The sequence below is a fragment of the Vicugna pacos genome, chromosome 35, assembly GCF_048564905.1.
Source record: "Vicugna pacos chromosome 35, VicPac4, whole genome shotgun sequence".
NCBI classification, from domain to species: domain Eukaryota; kingdom Metazoa; phylum Chordata; class Mammalia; order Artiodactyla; family Camelidae; genus Vicugna; species Vicugna pacos.
The window spans coordinates 12617469-12629162 of NC_133021.1; the positions used below are offsets into that span (position 1 = coordinate 12617469).

The window sequence follows — 11694 nt, forward strand, 5'->3', positions numbered from 1 at the left end:
ACATGTGGCTGAGCATTTGAGTATATGAGATAAGTAAGTCTGATCCGTGCCTGTAAAAAATCCATAGTCTAGTAGTATAAGACTTCTCTGCCTCTGGAGGGAAAAGCCACGGCCAAATGCTGGGGGAATCCCAAGCGAATGCTCTTTACTCTGTGATTCTTACCTTAAACATACTGTAGGCTCATTTGGGTGGGTGGGAATGAAGGTGAACAGAAACTTGCTTAAATGGGCATTTTCCAGACTGATGTTTTCAGTAGCAGCACTGTCCTTAGTTAAATGCCTGGGCATTGGAATTAAATAGGAATGGCTTAGCTTTGGCAGCCATTGGGTTTTCTCCTGTGGAAAGGAAATGGCTTGTTTAGCCGGCCAGATAACCAAGCTGCTCCCATCAGAGCCTTTTAAACGGAGCTTTGCAAATGTGTTCCATGCAGCCTACGGTAATGAGATTCATGCTTCTTCAGTGGTAATCTGCCACCAGACAGCATTTTAAATCTTTTCCTATTTGGTGCACAGAACTGAGGCCCAGAATATATATATTTCCAAATGTCATTTTTAATTTAATGCATGATTGAATGTATTACCACTGGCACAGTTAAAGAGTTAAACTAGAATCCATCAATTTGTCCCAAACTGTTGACATGCAGGGTAACGCTAGGCTAAATTAAATTTAAATATAAGAATGAGAGGCAGCTTGGTTTCCTGGCAGCCCTGGGGCCCGCTTTGTCAGGGAGGCCTGGCTACAGGAGGAGAAGGACATTTTAAAATATGAGGTGCACTGTGCCCCTCCCCTCCGTATGGCTCAGGGAATGTGCTGATTCTGTTGTATTTTGGGTTATTTTCCCTGACTGAGTGGCAGAGCAGACCAGGTGTCCAGATTCTGGCAGGAAGGCATTGTGCAAATGTGAAAGCAAATCAGTGTTAATAGGAAAAACCTGCTTTGCAAATCATAACATTTCAGAACGAGAACAGATTGGAGAGACCCCAGAATGTCAGAGTCAGGGAGACCGGCCAGAGCTTTGGTCCAGTTCAGGAAGGCCGGGAAACCTGCCCAAGGACATCTGATTTGAGAACAGCGCCCTCCAACTTGGAGCAAATCTTCTCTCCTCCACATCTTATTACACTTTATGCAGACGTGGTCAAGTGTGCCCCGCTGCTCATGTCTGTGAGAACCTGGGCAAGTGAATGAGTCACTCGGAGGTCAGTTTGTTGTCTGCTAAATGGGGATAAAATCACTAGCTGTGTCATGGGGGGTCAGGACAACTACATGAGCTCTAGGTGTGGAAAGATGAGAATAGCGGCTGGCACTTGAGATGAGCTCAGTAGACAGAAATTATTCTTGCTGCTGTTGTTGTATGAAAATAACTTACTTTTTTTATCCAGTCAAATGACTATAACTCAATAAAAAATGTTTAAAAAAATAACTTACTTTTATTATTGACTCAACATTTTCTCTGAGTTGTTTTTTGGGAGTAGGGATGCCTGTGCTATGGAGTTTGTGCTCCATAGCCTGGTCCTAAGGTGATCCCTTGGGGAGGATCTAAGGTGCCCTGAGCATTAGTCTCCTGAGGCTGCCGTAAGAAGTTACTGCAAAGTTGGTGGGTGAAAACGGTAGACATATATTATCTCACAGTTCTGGAGGCCAGAAGTCCAAAGTCAAGGGGTCAGCCGGTCCATGCTCCCTCTGAAGGCTGTAGGGAAGGAGACTTCCTTGCCTCTTCCACCTTCAGGTGGTACCCAGAGTTCCTTGGCTTGTGCCCACATCACCCAACTCTCTACCTCCATCTTCACATTGCCTTCTTCTCTTCTCTACATGTCTGTCCTCTGTGTGTCCCTTATGAGAACATTCATCATTGGATTTAGGACCTATCTGGATAATCCAGGATTTCATTTCAACCCTGATCTCACTGTGAGATCCTTAACTTAATTATACATGCAAGACTTTTTTTTCCAAATAAGCTCCTGTTCACAATCACAGTTCCAGAACATGGCCATACATTTTTGGGGGCCAATGTTCAACTCTCCTCATCTGACTATTGTTGGGGTGAGACCTGGGTATTGGAAATGGAATAAACCTAGAAGGAATTAAACCAATAGACTTGGCTTTGGCTGAATGTTGTACTAACCCACCATAAGTCTCTGGTGCTTAGAGGTGTAGATGTGGTAGAAGGAGAGGGATCTGATTGGAAAGACATCATTTAACTGATCAAAATGAGAAATCAATGAAATAAAGACTAAAAAAATCAATAGAAAGAATCAATGAAACTAAAAGCTGGTTATTTGAAAAGATAAACAAAATTGATAAACCATTAGCCAAACACATCAAGAAAAAAAAGGGAGAGGGCCCAAATTAATAGTCAGAAATGAAAAAGGAGAAGTTATAGCTGACATCACATAAATACAAAGGATCATAAGCAGCTGCTATGGGCAATTATATGTCAAAGAAACCTAGAAAAAATGGACAAGTTCTTAGAAGGGTATAGTCTCCCAAGACTGAATCAGGAAGAAATAGAAAATATGAACAGACACATTTACTAGCACTGAAAATGAATCAGTAATTAACTGATCAAAATGAAACATGAATTTTGACTGGTAAATAATGTGGCCCTCATTGATTCATTCAACAAACATGAATTGAGCACCTACTCCATCCCTGGGACTACTGTGTGCTACATATCAGGGATAGAAAGAAGAAAAAGACACTGTTTCTGTACTTATGGAGCACTAATCTGGAGAGGAACAGGCAGGAAAAAAGTTTTAATTATAAAACAATACAATGAGTCCAAAGCTTGAGCTATTCTCAAAGTATTATGAGTGCAGAGGGGGAGCATGCAACCCAGTGGGGAATGGGGGTTGAGTGGTGTGTCACTTCAGGCTTCCTGAGGGAGGTGATAGAGGCTCAAATTTGAGTTAACGAGTCAAGTTGGACACAAAAGATGTCCATGGTGGAGAGAGTAGGAAGAGGGTAAGGGCTTACCAGGCACAGGGAACTGACTGCATGAGCAAAGGCACTGGGGCATGTCAACCAATAGAAAGACCTAGAGCCAGTACAGGGTTCTCATGACACTGAGAAGGGAGGTGGGAGTGCTTGATGAGTCTATGGCAGTAGGCAGATCGTGGAGAGTCTCGCTGTGCCAAGTATGGAGCATGGCTCTTGTCCTATGGGATATCCTTGAGGGTTCTTTGGAATTTTAAGCATCATACAGTCAGATTTGCTCAGTAGAGGATGCTCCTGGTAATGCAGAAGAGATTTGAGGGAGAAGGGACAGGAGACCAGTTCAGGAAGATTTTGCAGAAATTCAGTCAAGACATGATAAAGACCTGAATTTAGTTACTGAATACCCTGAGAGAAAAGGAGAGAGAAAAGTTGTCCTCTAGATTTTCAGATTGGGTGGCTGGAGGAATGGTGGTGGCACCGAGTGAGTGAAGGGCACAGGGAAGCGGAGTTTGAAGGGGAGATTCTGATTTCTACAATGAGTATCCACATGGAGGACATCCAGGTCGAGGAGCCAGGTGGAAACATAAGTTTGGGGCTTGAGGAAAGGGCTAAGCCAGTGATATTGATTTGAGAGTTATCACCATCAGTATTAGTATCCTAGAGATGCTGTAACAAAGAACCACAAACTGGGTGACTTCGAACCACTGAAAGTTATTCTCTCACATTTCTGGAGGGTAGAAGCCCAAATCAAGGAATCAGCTGGGTTGGTTCCTACTGGAAGCTCTAGGGAGAATCTATTCCCTGCATCTATGCTAGCTTCTGGTGGATGCCAGCAATCCTTAGCATCCCTTTGCTTGTAGACTCATCCCTCTAACCTCTGCCTTCATCTTTATATGAACTTCTCTGCTGTTTCTATCTCTATCTATGCTTCTCCTTCTTCTTTTACAAGGAAGGGTAGAATGCCTAAATATGGGATATTAAATAGTTATTAACAATAACTTAAAATGTTCTCATTTCAATCCAGATAACGTCACATTTCATGAATTCTCCATCAGTCCCATGCTGGTGAAAGGGAAACACATAAGCTGGGTGAAGGTGTTATGGGTCAAGAGATGTAGCTAAATGGAAGTGTAGTGGACTAAGGAAAATATGTGAATCCCCAAGGATTATTGATGGCGGGTTACAGCCCTTTCCTGGAGTGGAACTGACCTCTCCAAAGCACATAGAGGATCAGTAGCCGTGCAGGGCTATGCTGAGATCAGTGCCCTGACTCAGATGCACTGACCATGACCGAGTCCTGATGACTGTGCCTCCTCAGTGCATCTCGTCACCCATCCCTTCTCTTCCTCATCCTCCGTCTTAGTGCTCACCCTCATCACCTGTGTTAGACTTACCTAGGAAAGATCTAGGTGTTGTCCACACTTTTAGTCCTCTCTCCCCTGATTTTGTTTCACTGGTCACAGAATCATGGAGTTTCCAGAGAAGAAGAATGAGACTTTTGATGGATTAGAATATTTCTATACAGTTTGCTACTTTCCCTATTTAAAAGTGTTTCATTAGTGGTTTTCTGTCATTTGTTGTTTGCCTGGTACCAGGTACTGTAAACAACCTCTACTTACATACCTCACACAACCATCTCGAAACTGCTTTGATTACACTCGTGTGTACTGGAATTCTCCACTTCTTGTCTGCATTTAAGCTTATCCAACACGTTTTCAAGCTCCAACTCACATCCCATATCTTCTGTGATTTCTTCCCTCACTGTTTCAGCCTTATACCAGATTTTTTTTTTCCTTCTGGCTTCTTTTGGCTTTTAAAAAAAATTTATCTTTATTTCTTTTGCCTTAATCGAGGCACTGGGGATTAAACCCAGGACCTCATGCACACCAAGCACATGCTCTACCACTGAGCTATACCCCCTCCTCTTTTGGCTTTTGTTTACTGTTCATGAGGCATATTTTATATAACACTTTGTATTAGTTTGGCTTTTTTTTTCGCATTTTTCTCCCAGGTAGATTGGAAAATTCTTGGGAAAGTCAACTTGGAATGGTGGACTGTCCTGAAGAAAGGGTAAGACAACCTGAGTATTGCCCTAGTTGCATCAGTTACTCTGTGATTTTGTTGTTTTGCTCTGTGGTTGCAAGACCCACACTCACCTCTTCTCCTTCATCCCAAGCTTGCTAAGATCAAGTGAGGTCACGCATGGGAACATGCTGCCCTGGTAAGATGCCCTCACATGCTAAGTGCTCAATAAATAGCTAAATCTTTATTCAGAAATTCCCCTCGGATCTTTGTAAAATAAGTGACATCCAGGGGTGAGGGACCACTTCTATTTCCCATGTGGCTCAGAACACAATAGCAGCTCAAGTGAAGTTATGCGCAGAATACACTCACAAGGATGGTCTGTTTTAAAATTTTGAAAGGAAGTTGACTCAATGTGTTTCATTACTGATTTTCATTTGCCTGTCGTTTGCCTGGTGCCGCGTACTGCAACAGAGCAACCTCTGCTTCCATACCTTACGTGATTTCATAAAATGAACCAGAAGTTGAATTGAGTCCCTTGTAGACTCTTTCAAATCTGAGTTCCTGCTGGATTATCCTTCAGGAAAGTCTAATATTTGGATTGTGTAGGAAACAAGGCTAAATTCCCTGGTTGCTAAATTGCTTGGACTTGCATCTCTTGTTATTTATTTTTTTTATTGAGGTATAATCAGTTTACAGTGTTGTGTCAATTGCTGGTGTACAGCACAATGCTTCAGTCATACATGAGTGTACATATATTCATTTTCATATTCTTTCCACTGTAAGCTACTACAAGATATTGAATATATTTCCCTGTGCTGTACAGTGTAAACTTGTTTATCTATTTTATATATACCAGTCAGCGTCTGCAAATCTCAGACTCATCTTTTGTTACCTTTGAAGCCGAGACTTAACAGGTTTGGGAAAAGGAAGGTAAGGCCCCTCTAGAGCAGTGACATCAGACACAGCTGCCCGGCCAGTCCTGCCAGCCCCACTCAGCCTGCTGTAGGCAGCATTCAGAGCAAGGGAGGTGGCTGGCCAGCCCCTGACATGAATTTATCAGCTGTGCAGCTGTGGGCTCTGGCACATTGCTGCTTGAGCTCGGTGGTAGCCTGCCAGTCCCTGAATTGCCTGTGATTAGGATGAGATGCCCAGCACATGGGGCAGATCTAAGCCATGCTGCTTGTGGTCAGCAGCAGCCACTGTTATCCCAGTCCTATTGGTGATTTAAGTGCTCAGGTGCTTTCTCAATTCCTTTGGCCCCTGGCCTTTCAGACAACAATCAGATTTTGTGAGCTTTTGACACTTTTCCTTTCTATAGTCACAATTTCCTCAAGCTTCTACCACTGATGCCAACAGTCCTGGGGATGATCATGCCGTGATTAGAATCCAAGATACTTTTGAAGCTGACTTTCATTCCCTGTTCTTCTTATACAATGCCAGAACTTGAAGTGTTCTGCGTCTCAGAGGGAATTTCAAAGCCGAAATAACTAATAAAGCTGTGAGTTGGGGGTGGGGGTGGGTGAAGGGATACCAGACAAATCAACAAGAAGGTGGTAGAGTATAAGGTCTCTTGATGTGTGATGTCAAGGTCACCAGGATATCCATTCATGGCCACCAGGTCAAGGAGTCCTGAAATTTGAGACCAACAGAGAAGCATTCTTTTGACTTAAGCCTGTTCTTTTATTGAAGAGCAAGGTCGTCTGTTTTCAGACATGTCTACTTAAAGATGCATGCCAGATCACTTGCCGAGATCAGATTTTGTTGGAAGGCTGAAGAAGGGAGAAAGACAGCACTGGACATTTGAGTGGTGTGAGGAATCAGGAGAGGGGCCGTGGGTAAAGAGCGAGGCTAACTTCACGTACTTTCCTGGGCTTGGCACCGTTAAGGAACACAGTGATGGAAAATCAGGATGTCTTGGATGATGGTGGCAGTGAGAAAGAAGGCTCAGTTAAAATTCTGCTCTCCTAGAGAGACTACCCAGCCTGTGGCTTAAAATACAGCAGTGTTGATTATGGTCCAGGGAATTTGTCTTAGATCATTTATTTCTGGGTGTAAAACACAGCTTGATACTTTTCAATATATTCTGTTTCTCGCTCCTCCCCTCTACCCCCGACTCAACACAGCATTTCATAGACTGCTGCTGGATGCTTAGACCCCTTCCTTAGCTCTCCTGATGCCCTGTTGGGAGGAGGACAAGGACTCTCACACAAGGTCATGCTATGAGGTCTTCTTAGTGGAAAATTGAATGCTATGCTTATATTTTAAAGTAAGAGGTATGGACTGTTTTGTAACCCTTGAGTTGTAAATATTGTCATGTCTCCTGTATTTCCCCCAAGTAAATTCAAACTAGCCTGTGAAAACAAAAAATGGTAAGCTTAAAATCACATTATTACAGTCTTGGTTAAGACTAAAAGAAATGAGTTTATGATGGCTTTGATGGGGTCCAGTCTTGAAACAAAGTTTGCTGATAAAACTGGTTCAAGAATTCAAAGTGCAGGGCTAAGAAATTCCAAATCTCAGTGAAGAAAGAATGATTAAATCAAGCGGACTCATATTTGGTGAGTCAGAAAACACAATGGACCGATGACCCCCAGCCCAAGGGAGAAAACTGGTCTTTTAAATTTTTACATGCTCTGACTCTTGTAGCTATAAAGATGGTTCTTTCTCAGTTTTGATTAATGAAGGGCATAGAACCCTTTAGAGGGGATCTGGCCTCTCCTTCAGAGATTATTTATTTTTGGATAATTATCACCCAGGGTTGGAACTGACAGTCATCGGCCTGCATTAACCTCAAAGTTTACTTAAAAGTAGTTGTTAAAAGGAACCACATTTATTCCCTTAAACTTATAAACCCTGGCATAGGAAACTGAATTTACTCACTAATAACTGAACTTCTGTCTGTGGTCTTACTGGCCACAGTACTATAAACAAGGTATGTTCTCTTGCTTATCAGGAAAATATTTCACACACCAGAATTTCTTCCCTGAGAGTCAACTATATAAGCGAAATAAGATTTTGTTTATGTCCAAAACCATAAATTCTCATTATTTCACAGCTCACCCCACCCCCTCAAGATAGTAGGGAAATCCAGTCTTTCCTGGGAGGAGGGAAGTCTCTCCTCCAAGAAATAGGAGAACCCTGGAGAGCTTATAAGGTCTAACACAAGGCCTGTCAAACCTCGTTCTTAAGGCTATATGAGTGTACCAGGCTTCCCCATGCGTTCAGCCATCAGAGCCCAAGATGCTGATACCTAGTTTTCTGAAGCTACTGAGCAGAAGTGGGGGAGTTGAGAACATTCAAACACTCCCTCTTAAATCAGATACTAGAGCCTCAGTAAACTTAATGAGATTAATATGTGTGGATGGGTCCATGGTCCACCTGCATCCAACTAGGAGTCTGATTGATTTTATCTAAATTAAAGTACAAAGTCAGGGTTATGTAATGAATACAGGGCACTTGGGATAGCCACCTAACATGCTCAGGGCTGCCACGTTTTAGACTTTCAGCATAAAAATAGCCTCATAAATAGTGTGTATGTGTGGACTGAGTGAAGATTCCTCCTATGATTCTTGTGTCTTAGAACTTGATTATTTACACACTGCACTGTACATTCTGAATTCTCAAATAACACCCATTAAGCTTATTAAACCCACAAGGGATCATTGCTAGAAATGATACCTGAATTCTCCTGGGATATCCAGTTCAGCAAACCAAAAATATCAAGACATTTTTTGCTTATCTTGAGCTGCAGAAGGTATGCTGAACTGGAGAAATAGGCATTTGACCAACCATTGAAGTTGAGTTCTTGGCTCATGACCTTCAAATGAGGCTTCTCATTGGACTCTTTCAAGGTCAATGTCTCCATCCAGTCCAACCAAGTGCTGCTCACACTTTTTGGATTTCATAGTATATAACCCGGGGTGTGTACTGCACCTCTTTACACTAAGTGCTTCCCACTTGGAATTATTTCATAAACTCTCCTCTGTTATAAAATGCTATTGATTAATTGACTCTATTCATTCAGGGTTTTTTTTTGTTGTTGTTGTTTAAAAATAATGCCTGGATTTTTCTTGCCCACTAGTCCAGAGTTAGTCAATGTATACTTTCTAAGCTCTAGGAATAAAACAGTAAGAAAAATAGACATATTTTCAACTATCACAGAGTTCACAGTCAAGTAAGAAATACGGATTTATATTAAGTATATAATGTCATTATACTAAGCATATAATGATGACTAATTAAATGCATGATTACAGGTCAGTGAAGTGCTGTAAAGGAGAACTGGGTGCTATGGGAACATTGCACAGGGAGATCAAAGGTCGGGGAAGTCAGGGAGGTTTCTTCGAGGAAGTTTAAGCTGAAATAGGATAGATGATACTTATTTATCAGTGTGTAGCATGGATGCTGATTTTACTGGGTTTTAAGATGTGCTTGGGCCCCTGAGTCCCTCTTAGTATGCTCTGGTGGCACCTTGAATGGGCCATAAAGGTTGTTCCACTTGTCCCTGCATTTCCAGGAGTCCGTGAGTCATTGGGCCGTGCATGAAACTACGGAGCCTGCGCCCAGGTCCGGGGTTACACGGAACGTAAGGGTTTCCTTCAATTTTGAGTCATGGCTGTTAGGGATTTTTATCCTCGAGTATCCTGAGTTGCAGGATCGTCAGTGAGTTAATGAAGAGCCTTCCTGTCTGCCTGAGTACTAATGACAAGGGTAATTCTGGTTTCTACTCCCTCTCAGTGGGAAGGGAAATCATGTAAATGTGGATCTCATTCACAGTGGCTTCTAGTCCACAGCTCCCTCTGTGAGTGTGACCTACACATCCTTCCCAACCCAGCCAAGGATTCTTGGAGGGGGGGTCTCCTCCATCTACTTCTGAGTGACTCTGAGAATCCTTTCCCGGCTGTCCCAGAAGGATGCCCCCATTTTGCTCACTGTGTGGTTTCTTAACTGTGCCGGTGCCTTTGTGAGAATGCCAGTGTGTGCCTTGCCTCTGAGTATTTTGAAATTAACTTGGGTTTAGGCTCCCTTGTTCTGTTGAAACGAGGCAGCCATGTGCTTAGGGTTAAGAAGAGCATCCATGCTGGTCATCTTCTTTCCTTTGAGTCAAGGTTCCAGCTTACTGTAATCAGCTCATTGCTCCTTCAGAAGTTGCACAATGCCCCTGGGAGAAAAGGAGAGAACTAAGAAGCAATATGACCACCCCTAGAGCGGCCCACCTGTGGTCCCCTTTCCCACCCCTGCGGCCCCTAACACACTTCTTGGGTGGCAGTGTGGACTCTTCAGTTTGGAGAAAGAGGTCAGACCCAAATGAAAGGACATCATGTCTCTGAACTCAATGCAGATCATTTTTGGGATGGGGAGGGCCATCTATTACACACCAGTTTAAAATTTCCAAAGCTCTGTGTGGGAGCGGCTGTTATAAATCCTGTTATCTGTTAATGGGATTTGAGCCTGAAACGCCCACATGCTGCTTTGAAATGTTCCTCCATCTGTTCAATTCTGCAAAGCTGATTTATTTATTTAGGATAAGAGAAGTGGCCTACTCGTGTCCCCAGCCGAACAAGTGGGTGTTAGATCTGAGGAGGAAAGAGAGAAACTGCGTTCTGGGGGGTTCCTGATAGTGTCTTCTTCTGCCCCCTCCTCTGGTGTCTTCGGGTGAGAAGGTTCTGGTAGTGGGATAGATTAGTGGTTGATTAGTGGCTGACGTACCCAGCACGGGGATTCCTACAGGTTAATAGCATGGTGTCAACAGGGACAGCTGGAAACTGAAGTAAATAGTTCCAGATCACAATGCTGTGTAGACTAGAAAGTAATGGGCCAGGGCTGTCCACATGGCTGTGAGAAATAAGATCAAATAGATACTTTGCGACTCAGCTGTGACTCGACCCAACTTCGACCTACTTTAGGAAGGAATAATCTCTTCCTTAATCACCTTTGGGAAATTTCACCATAAATTTTGTCTTTTGTTTCAATTCAACTTCTGGATTTTTTTTTTCTTATCTCCTTTTTGGTTATGAGTCCAGCATACCTCAAGCTGCTTCTCCCAGAATCACTTCCCTCCCCTTTCATGCCAGGTGGGGTTTTGGCCCTGATTCCTACCCAGGTTTTGGACCCATGTCCCTAGCTGTTGTGGACAACCGGAGCCCAAAGCTCTCAGAGCCCCAACCCTTTCTCTCATGTCCCTGCTGCTCTTGGCCACAATCCTTCTATAGACCCAGTTTTCTTTTCAGAAAAAAATGGAGCACTACGTCTTGTAGTTATTTCACGATCATAAAGCACTTCCTGGATGTTTATTCCTTTATCAGATATTTACTGGGTGTCCAATATGTACCAGGCACCTGGGGAAATGAAAATATTGACGAGGTTTCTGTTCCCAAGAAGCTTACAGCCAAGTGGAACAGATCTATATGAAACGAGAAAGTATATGTACACCCTTAATTTCCCAATTTGGAAAGTGTTGTGAAAAAGAGCGAAGGGAAAGTCATCCAAACTGGGGACCTGATTGAGATGAGGGCATCCCAGAGGAGGTGACTTTCTGGCTCAAAAGGGTTACTTCTCCATTTACATTATGTTTAGATTCCACTCCGGTTAAGAGCATGTGATTGAGAACTGAAACAACTCTTGTAGCTATTAAAAATGAATTTGGCCGGGCATTTCCCTCCATCCCTGTCACCTTTAGTGCTTGATGATTGAGATCAGAAAACCACAAAATATTCAGAGATAAACTATTTTTT

General features: G+C 42.9%; 1 non-coding gene across 1 annotated transcript; it reads right to left on the reverse strand.

The window, feature by feature from the left end:
- Nucleotides 1-4783: 4783 nt before the first annotated feature.
- Nucleotides 4784-4855, reverse strand: TRNAT-GGU (transfer RNA threonine (anticodon GGU)). The gene has a single exon. It is a non-coding gene; the product is annotated as a tRNA-Thr (tRNA).
- Nucleotides 4856-11694: the final 6839 nt, after the last annotated feature.